Source organism: Asterias amurensis, chromosome 21, assembly GCF_032118995.1.
Source record: "Asterias amurensis chromosome 21, ASM3211899v1".
In the NCBI taxonomy this organism is placed as follows: Eukaryota; Metazoa; Echinodermata; class Asteroidea; order Forcipulatida; family Asteriidae; genus Asterias; species Asterias amurensis.
In genome coordinates this window covers 5,316,321-5,336,479 of record NC_092668.1, presented here as the reverse complement: position 1 = coordinate 5,336,479, position 20,159 = coordinate 5,316,321, and the positions used below count along the sequence as shown (strand labels likewise).

At 37.7% G+C, this 20,159-nt stretch overlaps 1 protein-coding gene across 1 annotated transcript in view; it reads right to left on the bottom strand.

The window, feature by feature from the left end:
* Positions 1–18,142, bottom strand: part of LOC139953244 (RYamide receptor-like) — a 48,117-nt gene extending 29,975 nt beyond the window's left edge. Inside the window, exon 1 of the mRNA XM_071952713.1 lies at positions 17,647–18,142. The gene's annotated coding sequence lies outside the window, so the exon portion shown is untranslated. The remainder of the gene's footprint in view (positions 1–17,646) is intronic.
* Positions 18,143–20,159: the final 2,017 nt, after the last annotated feature.

Sequence of the window (20,159 nt, the reverse complement as noted above, 5' to 3'; positions counted from 1 at the left end):
AGGATTTAACAATCTTACATTCCAAATACCAATGTTTATAAAAGAGAAATATAGTTTTGTGGGAATTAACCAGTTTCCAATAAAGTCATTATGAAAAGGGTAAATTACAAGTTTCTAGTCTTGCGTGGTGTTCGGTCACCGTTTAGTGCAACTTTTGTCAAAAATAATCGATGATGTCTTGTTCAAATAATATTTTGTGTGTGTAGCTTTACCTAGTTGTAGCTCTTTCATGAATTTTGATGATAGGCATATTCAATAAAAACGGCATTGAGCTGGACATTTAGACAGGCGCATAAATTCCTTTTTGGAATGTTCAGTACCATTTTTGTCATAGATGTCTCATGACGTTACGTTCACAACTTTGCACTGAAAGTGTATATTACGTTACCAGGCACACTACATACATCCTGTTATAGCATGACGTTAAAGGCAGTGGACACTATTGGTAATTACTCAAAATAATTATTAGCATAAAACCTTTCTTGGTGACGAGTAATGGGGAGAGGTTGATGGTATAAAACATTGTGAGAAACGGCTCCCTCTGAAGTGCCATAGTTTTTGAGAAAAGTAATTTTCCATGAATTTGATTTCGAGACCTCAGATTTAGAACTTGAGGTCTCGAAATCACCCATCTAAACGCACACAACCTCGTGTGACATGACAAGGGTGTTTTTTCTTTCATTATTATCTCGCAAGTTCGTTGACCGATTGAGCTCAAATTTTCACAGGTCTGTATTTTATGCACTTGTTGAGATAACACCAACTGTGATGGCTAGTCTTTGACAATTACCAATAGTGTACACTGCCTATACGACTTGTATTTTACGACCCTATCTAAACGAAAATGAGTGCATTACAATGGAGCTCCTCTTAAAATGCAGTGGCCACTATTGGAAATTACCTTAAATAATTATTAGCATAAAACCTTTCTTGGTAATGAGTAATGGGGAGAGGTTGGTGGTATAAAACATTGTGAGAAACGGCTCCCTCTGAAGAAATGTAGTTTTCGAGAAAGAAGTAATTTTCCTCGAATTTCATTTCGAGACATTAGATTTAGAATTTTAGTTCTCGAAATCAAGCGACTGGAAGCACATAATTTCGTGTGACAAGGGTGTTGTTTCTTGTATAATAATCTCGCAACTTCGGCGACCAATTGAGCTCAAATTTTCACTTGTTTGTTATTTGGTGCATAAATGTTGAGATACACCATTTTGTTAAGGCTAGTCTTTGACAATTACCGTTAGTGTACTGCGTCATTAAATGCAGTGGACACTATTTGTAATAACACAAAATGGTTAGCATCACTGTAGAGCTGTAGCTGTTGATGGTATAACACATTGTTAGAAACTACTCCCTGTGAAGGAACGTTTAGTTTTTGAGGAGAAAAAAAGGAATTTCTTGCTCAATATAAAAGTTAAAAAAGAAGTCAGGCTGAGCACACACATTCGTGCAAGGGTGTTTTGTTCTCCTCATTATTCTCGCGCAGCTTGTATGACCAATTAAGGCAAAATTGTAAGAGATTTGTTATTTTATGCATGTGTTGGGATACAACCGTTGAGAATACTGGTCTTTGACAATAACCCAGTGCCTCACGTAGGCCTATACCTTCCCTCTAATCTTTTTTTTTTTTTTTTTTTTTTTGGGGGGGGGGGGGATGGAAATTGCCAGGAAACATAGATTTCTCCGAAAGTTCTCTTCTGTTCTAGAATCGTAATTTCTGAGCAAAATGTGATGTCTTAATTGAAATCACTATAGCAATATTGACAACTCATCTGGAGACGAATACGAGTACTTTGTAAAATCGAGCACTGGAAACAGGCACTGCCCGAAGTCTTCAAGTTAGTCATTGATATTTCCATGATACTGTATTGTTTATTAAGAACACCTTTCCTTTCTAGCATACCTGAACCCCGGGGTACAAAACAAATAAAACCTCGATCTCTCCTTATTCTTCTCTCGTTGCAGTCTCGATCGTGCGAAGCATCTTTTAGACCCATTTTCACATTGCCATGCAATTTACAATACAACCCCACTTATCTCCCCAAATGCACTAAAAGCATTGTCTATCTCTCTTGTTTTGTAGGTTAAATCCGACACGATTCAAACTGTACTGTATCCCAGAGCAAATCAATTCAACTCGGTTCCCTTTCTCGTCAAGAGGTGTATATACTTTCCCTCTGAAAGTGTTTCCGCTGCTGCTAAGTGCGAGGCATTTACGGAGGTTGTGACAAAGTCCCATGTGTGTTGGAGGAATGACGTGTGCGCACTAGACTCGCCGAAGCCAGACTTAACCAATGTTTCGCTCCTAGCAAAATGTTCCTTTTAACCAACAAACTGGACACGCTACTCTAGACAAACAAAGAATCTTAGAAACCCCCTCACAATTTTTGATATGAGAAATGCATTCATGGTTGCGGCACAGTGTCTCTTTAAAACTAAACCCATGTTTCTCTTCTAGCAAAATGTTCCTTTTTACCAACAAAGACGCTACTCTAAAAATGGCTTCAGACGAATACATTATTTTGGAAACCTCATCACGATTTTTGATATAAGTATTGCATTCACGTTTGCGAAACAGTGTCTTCTGAAAACTCTGCTGGAACAAACATCCATCTAACTTTAAGATCGATGCTTCCAGTAGGGTTTTTGAGTGACAAATATATTGTAGAATTTTTATCTGTTCAATAGTATTAGTTCATCACCAGGTTGAGGTACTTCAAAATTAATTACAAACTTCAGCTTCCGGATTAGAGTTATAACCATCTTGACAGGTGTAGTAGAACGGTTGTATTGATATTAAAAGTCTATACTATAACAGTTTGATAAGATTCGCAATTATTTTAAGATTTGTAACCTGGCGCCAGTAGTCTGTTCAGAGACGGGAGATCCGGAGTTGGGCTTTAAGTCGTTCTTCTCCAACAGTCCACGTTCATATTTCCCATTTCAATAAATCTCAAAAACAACAGTGATGTTCCAATTAAAACACAGCCCAGCCCTGCATCATTTTCCCCCATTCTTTCTCGTCAATTTATGCACGGCCACTATCAACACCGACTGTCACTGACACTAATGGGCCGTATTAAACTAAGTCCCGTGAAGTTGTCCGGGCTGGGGATCGAGTCTGCCCCGCTCTGTCGGAAATACTCCCCCGGGATATTTGCTCAAATCCCGGCCTAGAGAGGAAAGCAAAGCCTTGGTCGGGACAAGACATTCCGTATAAGCATCAGCATGATAATTAATTGAATCCCAACCCCTTGTCATTCCATCTCGGATGGAGTTTTAAAATATTTCCGGACAGCCTTATATTCCAAAGTCATAGCATCCGATCACCTGTTTACTTCTTAACTAATCTTGGTTTGGATTTGTTGTGGTACATCTGATTTATCTTTGAGCATGATTATCTCTTATATCCCAATAATATTATTATTATTATGAACTCTTACACAAAATACTAACATTAAATCATCAGTCACTTTATGTTCTTTTCATAAGCACATTCATCTCAACATTCATAAGCATTATGCCTTTTTGTTTAAAGACAGTGGACACTATTGTAACTGTCAACGACCAGTTTTCTCACTTGGTGTATCTCAACATATGCATAAAATGCCAAACCTGTGAAAATTTGAGCTCGATCGGTAGTCGGAGTTGCGAGATAACTATGAAAGAAAAACAAACACTTGTCACACGAAGTTGTGTGCTTTCAGATGCTTGATTTCGAGACCTCAAGTTCTAAACTTGAGGTCTCGAAATCAAATTCGTGGAAAATTACCTCTTTCTCGATAACTATGTTACTTCAGAGGGAGCCGTTTCTCACAATGTTTTATACCACCAACCTCTCCCCATTACTCGTTACCAAATAAGGTTTTATGCTAATAATTATTTTGAGTAATTACCAATAGTGTCCACTGCCTTTAACCAGATTTATTGTGCTTAAAGTCACCTGGAAGTGGTATTTTTTCAAAATAAAGCTTTTGTCACTAATATATGTGTTTTGATGAGTGGAATGTGAATAAACAGTTAGCTAAGGTTTTAAAAAATCAGTTCTTATGTTATTTACAAATTTAAGAGTAGACCCCGACCCGAGAGGGCGCTGTTCGTGACGTCAATCGAGGCAGACTTTGCCTGTAATGCGTAGAGTAAACACAATTGCAAGGTACATGTACGGACCAAATCGTGAGTTTGTACGTTTCAAGGGGTAGGCGGAGTCAGCCCCCCAAACAACTTTATATATTTTTTAAACATATAAATCGTGACAAACAATTACTAAAACAATTGTTTTATTGTTCGTAAGGATATACTCTTATGTTTGAAAGAAAAAAAAGTATATTTCCAGGTGACTTTAAGGCACTTGTCTGGACACCTTTTGTGATTGACTAAGACCAGTGTGCTCACTTATAGTGTATGTCAACATATGCATAACATAACAAATCTGTACACATTTTGACTCAAATGGTAATCTAAGTAGAAAAAAAAGGTTTCGCACAAAATGTTTGTGTTTTCATGTGTGTCTTAAAAAGGGCTTTAGGCCTGAAGTATATTAAAATTTGAGTTATAATTAACCTGTTTCTCAAGGATTAGAATACTTCAGAGGGAGCCGTTTCTCACAATGTTGTTTAAAACGAACAGCTCTCGATCCCCTGCTCGAAATCAAGATCATTTGTTAATCTAACGATTATTTTGAGTAATTACCAATAGTGTCCAGTGTCATTCAAAAAAAATTATTACTATAAAGGATGTTCAAATTTAACTAATTTATAGACGATGTGACCTATGTTTACATTCAAACCGCCCTCTGTTGACAACACACTATATACGTCATGTTTCGCCGGGCACTGAGTTGCGTAGTCAAGATTGCGTACACTTTATAGCTGGCTGCCAAAACACAAAAGGTTTTGCCCGGCGGTATGCGCGCGAATCATGTTATGGTTTTCGTGTGACGTCAGAGGTCACGTCGTCTATACTCCATGATCTTTTCATGGGAACATTCGTCCCAACTATACCTTTACTTTTAACCAGATTAATTCAGTTAAAGGGAAGGTACACCTTTGGTAATCATCAAAGACCAGTCTTCTCACTTGGTGTGTCCCAACATAAGCATAAAATAACAAGCCTGTGAAAATTTGAGCTAAATTGGTCATCGCAGTTGCGAGAATGAGAGAAAAACACCCTTGTGAGACGAAGTTGTGTGCTTTCAGATAGTAATAAAAGACTTCTAGCTAGAAGTGTTTTATTATTTGGATGAGAAATGGCTTCTCTCTCAAAAACTATGTTACTTCAGAGGGAGTCGTTTCTCACAATGTTTTATACTATCAACAGCTCTCCAATGTTTGTTACCAAGTCAGTTTTTAAGTTAATGTTTGTTTTGAGTAATATTACCAAACCTTTCCTTTTACATCGACGCATCGTCGCCAGTGGCACAAAGAAGAAGAAAAACTGTCTGCGTTTCTCCATTCGAACCAACATCCTGGTTGTTTTTGTTATCTAACTAAATTTAGACTTACATGTGGTTCAGCCTTTTAGATTTTGTTTCTTCATTATACTCAGATTTATTTGGGTCACCCTTTTTTAAAAGCCCGTCCGTTTGTGCATTCATTGGATTACGTCTCGCGTTTCCGACAGAGATCCATAGATTCTTTGTGTTCAATTTTATCAATTCCAGTCTTCACCGTTTTATATTTTTTTTCAACACTCTTTAATGTTCCGAAAGATAAAGTCTTTCTCTTGGTTGGATTGTGTCGTTTATTAATTTAACAATCTGTATATACTGTCTAGTGTTATGGCTGATAGCATACACTTTGGAAAGCTTTTAGATGCCAGAGGAAAATATTAAATTTGTAACATGAATGCATAGAGTTTGTCCGATTCTCTATTTAAAGTAAGTAATAAATGTTATAATAGTAATGTGAATAATTATAACTGTATATAGGGCCTACTCTTTTTGCAAAGGGGAAACCTTTACACTATTTTTTGTAATTTTGTTGTTGTTGTTTCTCTTATAATTATAATTTTGAATTCATTCATTTACGTTACTGTGCGTGACAACACCAATGGTGTCCATATTGACACCCCTGTTTTTGTAGTGTACAAACCCTAAAAGTAACCTGGCGTTATCTTGAAGTAGCCCTAAGTTAAACCTGACTTCCAGGATCGAATGGTCTTTTCCAGCCACTGTATAATATTCACTGTTTTTCGTGAAACCTGTTTTGAAGAATTTTGCAGTGTTTATGTTTATTTAGACCTCAGGAATCGCAATTACGCAGTGAAAAAAAAAAATAAAATAAAAAATAGTCCCGTTTTACAAATGCAAAATGGCCCACTCGCCCATTGATTTTGACTTGTGGGGTTATTTTGTTCTCATGTTTATACGCAAAGCAGATTTCCAACTGCTGAAACTATGTCTTAAGATAGCTGAGACAAGCTTAAATTAGGTACCCCACTGGACACCTGTAACAAGCAAGTCCCAAGATGATAAACCAAAAACCGGCATGCAGAGGAACGACACTTAAGAAACAGATTATAATTTCCCTGGCGAAATAGTCGATAGTATCGTACCGGCTACAAATCACATTTATTGTTCCTATTCAAGCGGAGAGAAATTCGAGATGATTTTCTGCTTCTTTGCGCCCCGGTGTTTGTTGAAGTTATTTTCGAGGAAGTTATTATGGTAAGATTAAGCCCCGTGAAAGAAGAAATTCCGGTCAACATGTTTTTTCGTCGGATTGGGTTTGTCAGGTTCTCACGAAGGATAGAAGGCGAGTGGGCATGAAGTAAATGACCCACAAGGGTATACAGCTGGAAAAAACTTGGGTGTCTATGGTTTTTATACATTCCTTATTTATTAAAGGCACTGGACACTATTGGTAATTACTTAAAACAATTGTTAGCATACAATTTCTTGCTAACGAACATTGGAGACAATTATGTTGGTATAGTAACAAACATTGTGAGAAACGGCTCCCTCTGAAGATGTTTTTTTTTTTTCATACTCAATTTTAAGCAACAGGGGTGTTTTTTCCCTCTATTAATCTCTCGCATTATTCTTATGACCAATTGAGCCCAAAGTTTTACAGGTTTGTTATTTTATGCATTATTTGGTATACACCAAGTGAGAAGACTGGTCTTTGACAATTACCAAATGTGTCCGGTGCCTTTTTATGACACAAGGACTATAACAGTGCATGAGCTTTCGTCGCAAATATTTCTTTCTCCGATGCAATGTACAGTTGAAACTGTTTTTACAATTATATTCCAAGTCTAAACATTAATTAATTAAATAATTGATTTATTCACTTATTAATTAACTGCTTAACTAATTAGTTAATTAATAAATAAACAATCAAACAAACAACATCAATTAAGTAAGTTTATTGTTTTAAAAAGTATTACTGTAATAATCAGTTCATTGCAGGCGTCGCGAATACATATCGTGGCCGGTCTGAGTCGCACAGAAACAGAAACTGTGTGTATTTTTACGCCACGCCCCAGTACTCCCCACTGAAACGTTTGCGTTATTTATAATTAGTTATAATATTATTATGCATATCATTATCAAATATCTCAGTATGCGTCGTAGGTAACAATTAGCTCACACAAGTGCTACACTGGCATCTGACGTCTGTGCGGCACCTAAATGTAGCCCGAGCCCTAAATGTAGCCTGACCTAAATGTAGCCCCAAACATGTACCTAGATGTAGCCCGGACCTAAATGTAGCCCGGAATGTGTACCTAAATGTAGCCCGGACGTCCGGGCTACATCTAGGTACATGTTTGGGGCTACATTTAGGTCAGGCTACATTTAGGGCTCGGGCTACATTTAGGTGCCGCACAGACGTCACTTGTCAAGAATCCTGTTGATGGACTGATCAATATCAGTGTGTTGATGACGTCGCGTGAGGTAAGACGCTTGGTGGCAGCAGACCTTTATTAATAATACTCGTGGATTATAACTTTGGGACCAATGAAATAATCTGTATCCAGAACTACAGGTAGCAGCTATCTGCTATCCTGAACATATGACGTCACACTTCGAGACTCTTGAGACGCCAGAAACCTGCCTTGAGCCTACGTCATTCCCCTTCGAGTTGCGAATTTTAATTTCAAATTGAGATTCGCGGTCAAAACCTATGTAAGGCCGTTCCTTACATACAATCATAACATCATTACTGTGTTTATGTAACATGTACGCGATGCATGCAGACGACCGAAAGCGCAGCTCTGACCAATCAAAACACAGCAAGGACAGCTTACGTCACTGGCACGTACGTTTATCCAATGAAATGAATGTATCCAATGAAATCAATGGTTCTGTAAAACATGTGTCTGCTGGAGACCAGTCTACTCTCTGTCAACTATAAGAATGATAAGAAGACAAAAATTTACATATTCCATCCAGTTGGCCAATCATAGAGCTATATCTCGTTATGATTTCATCCGTGAAGTTCCTGCTTCTTCCAGGATGCACATTGCTCCTAATGAAATGACGGACATTACCAAGACCATTAATAGCCTTGGGCGTGGTTTGCTAATGGCGAAGAAGACTTGTTTGTGCACGTACACACCAAATTGTGTAAGCTCTACTCCGTTTCTTCAACCTCGTTTCCATTTGGAAAGGATCCTCAAATGTCAACTTAATCAATAAAAACGAGCAAAAAAAAAAAAAAAAAAAAAAAAACGCACCCATTCTGACCCCTGTGTAAGCATTCCTTTTTCTTTTTCCTTGTTATACTATACTTTATTACACCACAAGGGATTTATAAAGCGCTCTTGCAAAAAAAAGTGTATCACAGTGCTTTACTCAGAAAGAAATAATAGCAAAAAACCAAGAATGTGTCTATTGTCACCGAACTTGACCGTTTCCCCTATACTGCGAAACACATTTCCATGTGAAGCACCCAATATTTAGAATTTCTCTTAATGGAGACCTTTTATTTGTTTCCGTTTTTGTTTTGTTCAATTGGTCTCGAAAGAGTCACCATTACTTAAAGGCAGTGGACACTATTGGTTATTACTAAAAATAATTATTAGCATAAAACCTTTCTTGGTGACGAGTAATGGGGAGAGGTTGATGGTATAAAACAGTGTGAGAAACTGCTCCCTCTGAAACGCCATAGTTTTCGAGAAAGAAGTAATTTTCCATGAATTTGCTTTCGATACCTCAGATTTAGAACTTGAGGTCTCGAAATCAGCCATCTAAACGCACACAACTTCGTATGACAAGGGTGTTTTTTCATTCACTATCTCGCAAGTTCGATGACCGATTGAGCTCAAGTTTTCACAGGTTTGTTACTTTATGCATAATATGTTGAGATACACCAACTGTGAAGGCTAGTCCCTGACAATTACCTATAGTGTCCACTGCCTTTAAACGCCAAGCATTTTCACCACCTTTGCCTTACACTTGTTTCGGTAGCTTAAGCCAACCGCCAATTAGACGTAATGAAGACGATTGCGCATTGCATACTTAGTATAACATACATACTAATCTACTGTTAAATTAATCACATCGAAGACGACAGCATTGCATTACAAATTAGAAACATTTAAATTTCGTCCTATTATACAGCTTCGAACATCGATTCATTGCTATGAGCATTCGCATAGGATTGTTTTTAGGAAAAACATGTATTTTTTTACTCAGGCAAAGTCTTACACAAAATAAGGTTCAAACTGTTTACCAAAGTTGTTTGTCAGGGAGCTGTCCTTAAAGGCAGTGGATGTTGGTACTTGCTCAAAATAATTATTAGCATAAAACCTTTTTCATAAATACCCCAGACAGTTTTGCTATTCCTATTGGTGGAGAGCGCGTCACGTGGGTGTAAATAAACCTTTGTTATGACCAGTAAAAAGTGTTGAAACATGGGCGTGACAGGCGAGCACCTGTTCTTATAAAACAGTTTCTTCATTCCTATTGGTCGAGAGCAACGGCCGAAACAGTTGTGCCACATCACGCGATACGCACGACGCGCACAGCATTCCCTTATAAGGAGTTGTTTACCCGAGGGCGGCGGAGGGCTTTACCATTTCATAGCTGGGTGGGTGTTGTGTTGAAAGAAATCATTGAACAATTATTATTTTTGCATTTATTTTACTTTTTGACCAAAAAGTTTTGATGTTTTTGACCGAAAATGTACTTCAGTGGGAATCAAAGCGTGCTGAATCGGTTTTCAACTAGTGGTTTAAACCCGCCGAGGCCTGTTTCTTGATAATTTACCTCGACTTCGTCTCGGTAAACTAATCAAGAACCAGGCCACGTTGGGATTAAACCACTAGTTGAAAACCTCTTCACCACACATTGATTCCCTAAATTGGTAACGATTAATGGGGAGAAGATGATAGTAAAAAAAACATTGTGAGAAACGGCTCCCTCTCAAGTAACGTATCTTTTCGAGTAACGTATCTTTTCGAGAAAGAAGTAATTTTCCACGAATTTGATTTCAAGACCTCAGATTTAGAATTTGAGGTCTCGAAATCAAGCATCTGAAAGCGCACAACATTGTGTGACAAGGGTATTTTTTTCTGTCATATCTATCTCGCAAATTCGAGGACCAATTGAGCTAAACATTTCATTCAAATGAAGCCATGGTCGAGAAAAGTCTACCCGAAAACCTTGAAAGATAGCAACAGCTGATTTATGTTGTTACAACCCAAATTAACGACAATTTGTTTTCACATGCTGGAAATTGTGCAGTGTTTTGCACTACTTCTTCCTGACTCACACATATTAAGTCAACATTTCCATATGTCGTTATCTCGTGTACATGGTTGACCACACAAAACATGAAAAGTGTCTGTAACTATTTTGACAGCTCTACAAAACCTGTATAATTAGCAGCAAACGCAGTACAAAATAAATAAATAAACAAAAATGGAGCACACTGTATTACATTGAAATATGTAGGTATGTTTCAAAACATGAGAAAAATAAGGTCGTAACTTAAAAATGTAGGCTTAACACATCGCATCAAGCAGCTTTTAAGATTTCGTATTTTGTTTCATGTGGAGAGATTTTGCCCGAGTGCTATGTTTTGCTCAACGTGTACATTTCACTGCATCCCTTGGGACCAGCCAAACACACAACTAAAGCAAAAGCAAAACGTTGGCACTACGTGATAGGAAATTTAGTCGCTGGGTAGGTAATTATATAAGGTTTTTCTACACTGTGGTGATGTGTCGATAAATAGGGACGTTGCACAGTTTCTGAATGTTAATGAACACAATTAGATCATACGCCAAGCGAGACTCTGTAAGATAAATGTTTGTGCAGTCCGTCAAGTAGTTTTAGATACCAACAAATGGATCGTATCTAAGTTGCGTCTAAGCGACACCATTTGCTACGTTTTTTGAATGCACAATCTTTGATGTGATAGACGATGAGGCGTCCATGATGATAAATGATACACTTGCTTGCGGAAAGGATATTCGTTTTGGTTTACACATTAAAGACAGTGGACACTATTGGTAATAATAATTGTCAAAGACCAGTCTTCTCACTTGATGTATCTCAACATTATGCATAACCTAACAAACCTGTGAAATCTTTAGCTCAACTGGTCGTCGAAGTTGCGAGCTAATAACTAAAGAAAAAACACCATTGTCAAACGAAGTTGTGTGCTTTAGATGGTTGATTTCGAGACCTATAATTCTAAGTCTGAAGTCTCGAAATCAAATTCGTGGAAGATTACTTCTTTCTCGAAAACTATATCACTTCAGAGGGAGCCGTTTTTCACAATGTTTTAAACTATCAACCTCTACCCATCACTCGTTAACAAGTAAGGTTTTGTGCTAATAATTATTTTGGGTAATTACCAATTTTGACCACTGCCTTTAAACCGATGTTTGTTGGCACTTTTTACTCCTTAGCACATGCATTTGATTGTGATTTCACAGAGCCCAGAAAAGTACCAAACATGCAGTGCTAACACACATTGGGATATATGGGTAAACCAACACTAATCTTCTTTATCCCCGATGCAAATGTCAATTTATGGGAAGGAGATAGATACACACAAACAGATTGAGCCTCTTGTAATGCATGTTTGAAATACACCAAAATTTGAGTTGCGTCTTAAAGCGACACCCTTTTGCAGTTTTTTTTTAATGCGCCATCTTTGATGGGTTGGAACCGATGAAGCGTCCATGATGACAAATGATACACTTGCTTGGGGAAAGGTTATGGAGAACTGCCAAAAAGGTAAAGAGAAAAAACTGAGCATGCCTCTTAAATTGGATGTTTGAAAGACACAAACATCTGAGTTGCGTCTAAAAGCGACACCATTTTGCTACCGTTTTTGAATGCGCAATCTTTGATGGGTTAGACCCGATGAAGCGTCCATGATGACAAATGATACACTTGCTTGGGGAAATGTAATAGAGAACTGCCAAAAAGGTAAAGAGAACAAACTGAGCATGCCTCTTAAATTGGATGTTTGAAAGACACAAACATCTGAATTGCGTCTAAAAGCGATACCATTTAGCTACGTTTTTAGAATGCGCAATTTTTGATGGGTTAGAACAGATGAAGCGTCCATGATGACAAATGATACACTTGCTTGAGGAAATGTAATGGAGAACTGCTAAAAAAGGTAAAGAGAAAAAACTGAGCATGCCTCTAATATTGCATGTTTTAAAGACACCAACATCTGAGTTGCGTCTAAAAGCAACACCATTTTGCTACCGTTTTGGAATGCGCAATATTTGATGGGTTGGAACCGATGAAGCGTCCATGATGACAAATGATACACTTGCTTGGGGAAAGGTAATGTATATCAAGGAAGGAGAAAAGGAGGAAAACCAAGCATGCCTTTTATATTGCATGTTTGATAGACAACATCTGAGTTGCGTGTAAAAGCGACACCGTTTTGCTACCGTTTTTGAATGCGCAATCTTTGATGGATTAGACCCGATGAAGCGTCCATGCTAACAAAATCATGAAAGCTTCATTTAATGATACACTTGCTTGGGGAAAGGTAATGGAGAACTAAACACAAAGATAGAGAGGACGAACTGAGCATGCCTCTAATATTGCATGTTTTAAAGACACCAAAACCTCATTTTAAAAAGGTCAAATTCTGCCTCGAGAACTGCTTTGGGACTGTGAAACCAAGGAATTAGGTTAAATTACACCGAAATCGTATATGCCGAACTTTAAAGGCAGTGAACACTATTGGTAACTACCCACTCAATATAATTATGAGCATAAAATCTTACTTGGTGAAGAGTAAAGGAGAGAGGTTGATGTATATAAAACATTATGAGAAACAGCTCCCTCTGAAGTGACGTAGTTTTTGATAATTTTCCACGAACTTGATTTCGATACCTCAGATTTAGAATTTGAGGTCTCGAAATCAAGCACACAACTTCGTGTGACATGTTTTTTTTCTTCTATTATTATTATATCGACCAATTGTGCTCAAATTTTCACAGGTTTGTTATTGATACACCAAGTAAGTAGACTGGTCTTGACAATGGACCCTTCCCATGAAATATGCTAATTACATTCACGCATGCGTACAGACCCTATCGGTTGGCAAACGCCATAGAGTTGTGCACTAAGCAGACGCGCAATTGCGTCCGCGTCACGCAGCCATTAGCCGTGTACAAACGCCATTAGCCGTGTACAAAACAGCGCGATGTTCCCTCATTTTGCCAACCAAAATAATAGTGCGCATGCGCTTTGTGCAATTAACATATTTCATGGGAAGGGTCTATTACCAATAGTGTCCAGTGTCTTTAAGATGAACGTGTGTGGAAATGACTGTGTGTACAACAAGGACACGCATAATGTGTGACGTATTTGCTTACAAACCGGCTACTGAAAGTGCAATAAACCTCTTCCCTTTTACAAATAAATGAGTCTTTAATGGTTAACCCAAATGAAAACAAACTTTTTTTTTTTTTTTAATCTGTGCTAAATTAGATCGAATCGGCGCCTGAAGAGGGGGTATAAGATAAAAATATTTATGAGATTTGTCTCACTCATGAATCCATGATCCGTTCCAGATTTAAGTCAATGTTTGTTCAGTTCCGAGCCGAAAGGAACAGCTTTGTTTGTAAGGAAAACATTTTGGAAAATTCAATTAAATCTAATGGGATACGGGGTAGCATGGATATACGAGGCCTAATCTGTCAAGTCTTATAGAAAAAAAATGAGTATTGTCGTTAAGGTTGTGTATTCCAACGGGAGTTTGGCCCTCAATTAAAATGTTAAATGTATATTTATAAAAGAGTGAGAGATAGAGTTAGAGGCCCACCTCATTATAAACGCTAATGCAAAACAAATCGAAGGGCAAAAAATGAGTATTGTCGTTAAGGTTGTGTATTCCAACGGGAGTTGGGCCCTCAATTAAAATGTTAAATGTATAATTTATAAAAGAGTGAGAGATAGAGAAAAGTCCCACCTCATTATAAACGCTAATGCAAAACAAATCGAAGGGCAAAAAATGAGTATTGTCGTTAAGGTTGTGTATTCCAACGGGAGTTTGGCCCTCAATTAAAATTTTCTGTATATTATAAAAGAGTGAGAGATAGAGAAGAGGCCCACCTCATTATAAACGCTAATGATAAATCGAAGGGCAGGCCAACTTTCATAGGAGCTACTTAAACAACAAAATATTGCTTAGAGGGGGGGGGGGGGGCATACCTTTGGTAATTACTTCAATTGCTGCAGCTGATATTAAAAAGTATTATTAGAAAAGACCCCTTTGAAGATTTGTAGTTTTAGAAAAAGACTTTTTTCCAGAAATTTGAATCTGGAAAAGGGAATATACATTAAAGTCACCTGGAAGTGGTTTTGTAAAAATAAATCTTTCGTCACTAAAATAATGTGTTTTGATGAGTGGAAAATAAACACTCCCAGTTGAATAAGGTTCTAAACAATTAGTTTCCACTTTATTTCCAAATTTAATAGTAGGCCCTACCCGAGAGGGCGCTGTTCGTGACGTCAATCAAGGCGCGATATTTAAAGAGAAATTGTGTAGTCTGGCCCCGTACACTACGTCTGGGTACCTGATCGGTATGATGCCTAAGTACAGAACTACGGTCACGAGCAGATTGCACGCACTGTATGGCTGCTTTGCGGACGGTCCACTCGGATTACCCAGCACGGTGGATCACATGCAGTGCCGACACAAGATAGTGACGCTTGGCGCAAGCTAAAAACATGACCTAAAAGTTGAAACAATACCCGATTTTCTTTTACGATAGGCAAATGCTCATTTAGGTTCGTCACGTCTTTCAGGTACCTTCTTCAACTTCCCACTAGCTGGATGGCGTCATGTTTTAGAAAAAAACTTTTCTCTTCATGTCAAAATGTGTGGTGTATTCCGGATTCCCGAAGCACGACGGCTCGAAGTGTTTGCTGCACAGCCCTGGAAAAGACATCGGACCGGACCCCTTTGCAACTGACCCCATCTTGAGTTGTTTTCCTGCATCCAGCAGCAATATACACGTGGTCGACATTGCCGAAAAAATGCAAGAAATAACTTTTTTTTTTTTCGAAACGTACAAACTCACGACTAGGACTTGCATGTACTTGCACGTACGTGTGTTCGATGTTCGATCGAGGAAAAGTCTGCCTCGATGACGTCACAAAAGAGGTAGGCGGAGTTACCCCCAAACAACTTTATTTGTTTTGTAATCATATAAATCGTTACAATTACTCAACAAATCATTTTATTGTTCATAAAGATATACTCTAATGTTTAAACAAAATATATATTTATTTCCAGGTGACTTTAACCCTTTCTCGGGCTTCTAAAAACAAACAATTTTGTGCAACGTCGGTGGTTTATCCTTTCATTATTTTCTAGCAACTTCGATGACCAATTGATTCAAAATGTTCACAGATTTATCTATATTTTATGCATGGTATTGAAACACGCCAATCAAGGATATACTGTTCTTTGACAATATCAAAAGTTAGTATGTGTACACGTCTGTACCATGATAGCATTCTCGCTTAAAAATGTGCAATCCAAAATTTTACATGTTTGGGTATTATGCTGGTAACCTTAATCTGACAAGCATAATGTAAAATGTGCTTAGCATCAATTTTAATGTTGCTGCTTAAAGTAATTAGACCTAGGTTTTGGAATAATGACACTGGCCTTTCCAATGTTACGTTTTTACACATTAAACAAATCATTACTTATTGTGCGTTGAAAGAAAAGTAAAATATTAAATACTGCATCTATCTTAAAATATAAGTTGCTAATAAAAAAAATTCTACTTTGGAATACCTCGAATAACAACCTTGTTATCTTTCTATACCCTAAAAGTCACATTTTTTTTTTTTTTTCTTTTTTAACAAGTTGATAATTTGCTGTCCTTTTTGTGCGGTAACCCCTAAGTGGCTCTAGCACCCGGAAATGGCCGTCTGACTATGGAGATATCTATAAATTGCCACTCTTTTGTGTAATATTACCATTGAATGGTACTTGCAATCTCGAGTGGACTGGGTCCTCAGACCGCAAAGCCATGATAGAAACACCAAGTTGATATTTATAGTTTCTTGTTTTGATGGCCCTATCGAGTTGATGGCTTGACAAGTGTCGGTTTTGTTTTTCTCGTATAACTGTGGAAGAGATGGGTTATCGGGGTGCTTGCTCTTGAGCTCCCGTGGCAACCATAGTACACTTTGGGGTCGTAGTGTTGATGAGTGTGGTTGGTATCAGTTGGTTACATGGTTCGACATCTTGTATAACCAAAGATATTGGTGAATCAAGGTCATCGCTTTTTTGTTTCTACTAAATCGATCCTCAGATGTTCCGCATGAGTGAGCACTAGCTAATTACTTTCGTCAGATTTTAATTGGCTTGCGCACAAAAGTGAAAGGATTTGGTAGAAATTTAAAAGCTATGAACTTGGTCCACCAATTCTTAGTGCCAAATTTTTGTAAACGTATAAACAAATCCAATTGGGATACATTTTTCTTAATGTATACTTTTGTTTAGTCACCCTGTGTAACGTGGTTTTGTGCAGTCTGTTGTACTTTGAAAATTGTACAAACAAATACACAAAGAACACCGGCGTATATTATGTCCCATGAAAAAAAAAACCATTCATATAAAAGGATGGAATAAAGCAAGAAACCAAGATACTTAGCTAATGATTTTTTATTTATTTTTGTATATTGATAAAAAACAAAAAAATGAATTTCATGGATTGTATAACGTTTGGAGTATCATAGTACGATATTTGTTTTTATAACTTTTGCAGTTATAGCGACTGCGTCGTACAATAGCTTGACTCATAAAGAGGAAGCGTACCATAATTTCTGACCGACATTAAACAACAAATTATCTTTAAAGGCATGGATACCTTTGGTTATTGTCAAAACCAGTATTCTCACTTGGTGCAACCCAGCAATATGCATTAAATAACAACTCTGTAAAAAACAAATTGACTCAATATTGGTTTGGTCTTCAAAGTTGCAACAATGACTGAAAAACACCCTTGTTGCACATTTTCTTCCTCAAAAACTACAATGATACTTCATACGTTTCTCACAGTGTTTTATACTATCAACAGCTATCCATTGCTTGTAACCAAGTAAGTTTAGATGCCAAAAACTATCTTGAGTAATTACCAATAGTGTCCATTGCCTTTGAGCATGTTAAAACGGTAAGCCAATCTCTCTGAACTTACCCCATAAACAATATCCAAAGCGGTATCCATGAACAGCCTCCTCAAGAACAGGTTGAGTGAGATCCCGGCCGGTCCTGTAGTCTGATGTTTCAAGACAATATGGGGTTACAATCCGACAGGTTCTTACGGTCCAAGACGCCAATATCCTCCCGGTATATATTGTTTCAACGATAACCTAACCCAGGTGATTATAGAGAGTCCATTTCTACGTGCATGCCAGCATCATTGTGTGCTTCACAATCGAACCTGGGTTTTAGCTTTCAGTCTAAAACACACACGAGAGAAAAACGGGACCTGTCTTGTTTACTGAGCATCGAGATGTTTAATAAAAACTGCGAAGGCCAACTATGCCCTATACATCCATACACATACACATCGGTATGGGCCTTAGAAACACCCTTGAGCAAACAGAACTGCCTCTTTCTTGATCGATCAGATGATGGTTTCAACACTTCTCTACCCCCCGACGCAAGTTCCCTGCTCGCTCACAAGCATCCCCAAGTTGTGGTGACTGAACAACCATGGTACATCTACAACCAATACACGCGGGCAAGTGGACCATACCATTTTGATCAAGCCGGTTTTGTCAGTCACGAGCCTGCGCGTAGGCGCTGATACTATCTTGTATTACGCAGGGCTCGACCCTGGGACCACCACTCATACACGCCGTTCTTTTTGAAAATGTGCTACTGTTTTTAAGTCACCCGCCACCTTCAGTCCCCTTCAGCCCCTAACCATTCCTTATCTGATGGGCTTCTTTTCCTTTTCCAGACGTTATAACCGAATCTACAAAAAAAACCGGGGAAACACGAAAATTGATCAACAATAAAGTGACGTATACATCATGCGAATGACGTGATCTGCATTTTAGGAATGTGTCTGTCTCCCTAACTACATGAGGGAAATTGCTGTTCAACATCATCGATGCCGTGTTTGTTACGTTGCTATGGTTACAATTCCACCCTGAATTATATGCCAACAGTTATTTTATATTCATCATATAAATTTACATGATCTCCAACTTGGTTTAGTCAGCAAAAACTATCTGACAAAATATTTGTAAATTTGTATTTCTAACAATTCTGTTCATAATATGAAGTTACCAATTAGAGTGGAAGCTATTTTTGATATTTCAAACAGTAGGCCTACAGTCAATCATGAGTCAATATTTATACGCCCACGCCACTCTCTCTCTTCAATGGCACAGTGGGCAGTAATTATTCAAATGAAAACTTTACTGAGATGTTTTGTAAAAAGTGACAGCGGAAAAGGAAGCACCCAATGAAAATAAATATCCAATGTGAAAATAAAATCCAATGTGTAAGTTGTTTTTGTAAAATAACAGCGATCTTTGCAACACCTGCTACATACAGCTTTACACCTAAAACTAAAAGCACAGAGAAAGTGTGTTGTATGTATCGATTTGTGAAGCCTTGCACGGGGAATTGCAGACAGTGTTTATGTAATGTGTGATTAACCATAGATGAAATATCACTGACCGTGAAAAGTTGGGCTTAATCAGTTGTGCTAGTCAGGAGAGCACTGCAGCATTTACCCAAATCAACAATAATGTGCATCATATAAACACAGTGTCGTTGGTTTTGATTGGAACTACAGAAATCAGCCTGGTTTTGTTTTTCTTTGTTTTTATTTAGGATTTCAGATACAGTTTCCGTCTTATGACTTCAATTCATTTTCATTTCAGAAAAAAACCAAAATGGTTCTGGTATGAACCTTATAAACATTAGGCCTCAATATTGGTTATTATTCAAAATAATGACTATCATTAAACCTTTCTTGATTACGAGCACTGGGGAGAGGTTGATGGTATTGCATATTGTGAGAAAAAGCTCGCTCTGAAGTAACGTAGTTTTCGAGAGAGAAGTAAATTTCACGATTTTTTTTTCGAGACCTCGGTTTTAGAATTTGAGGTCTCGACATCAAGCCTCTGAAAGCACACAACTTCGTGTGACCAATAGCTTTACAACTAAATTTAAGTGTATTACTTCAATTCAGAGGGATCATTTCACTTGAGAAAAATGGTTCTAATATGAACCTCATAAACATTAAAGGGACACACCGGCCGAATTTGGCTATTTGGGCTACAAAATAGACTAAGATATGACTTCAACGGTCTTCCAGGAATGAAGAAGAACAGTCCTTAAAACAAAATAATCAAATTTAGCCGTTTTTAAGCATTTTAATACAAAAACGCAGGTCGCGTGATTGTTCATAACCAAAAAGTGGTACAAACAATCACGTGACCTTCCGGGCTAGTTTTACTTTCAGCCGTCTAAAAGTAACTTACTTAACCAAATTTAAATCTTTTTTTTACAAAATTATTTACGAATAATTGACGAAAAAGATCATGTATTCAAATTATCGCTACAAAATGTAAATAATGGTGAAAAATCTAACGTAAGATTCACATTCAAAGAGTCCGTGTAACGGAAGCTTGTTATATGGCCGCTTTGGTTTTTTTAAAACCATTTTTCGCTAAATACGTGACATTT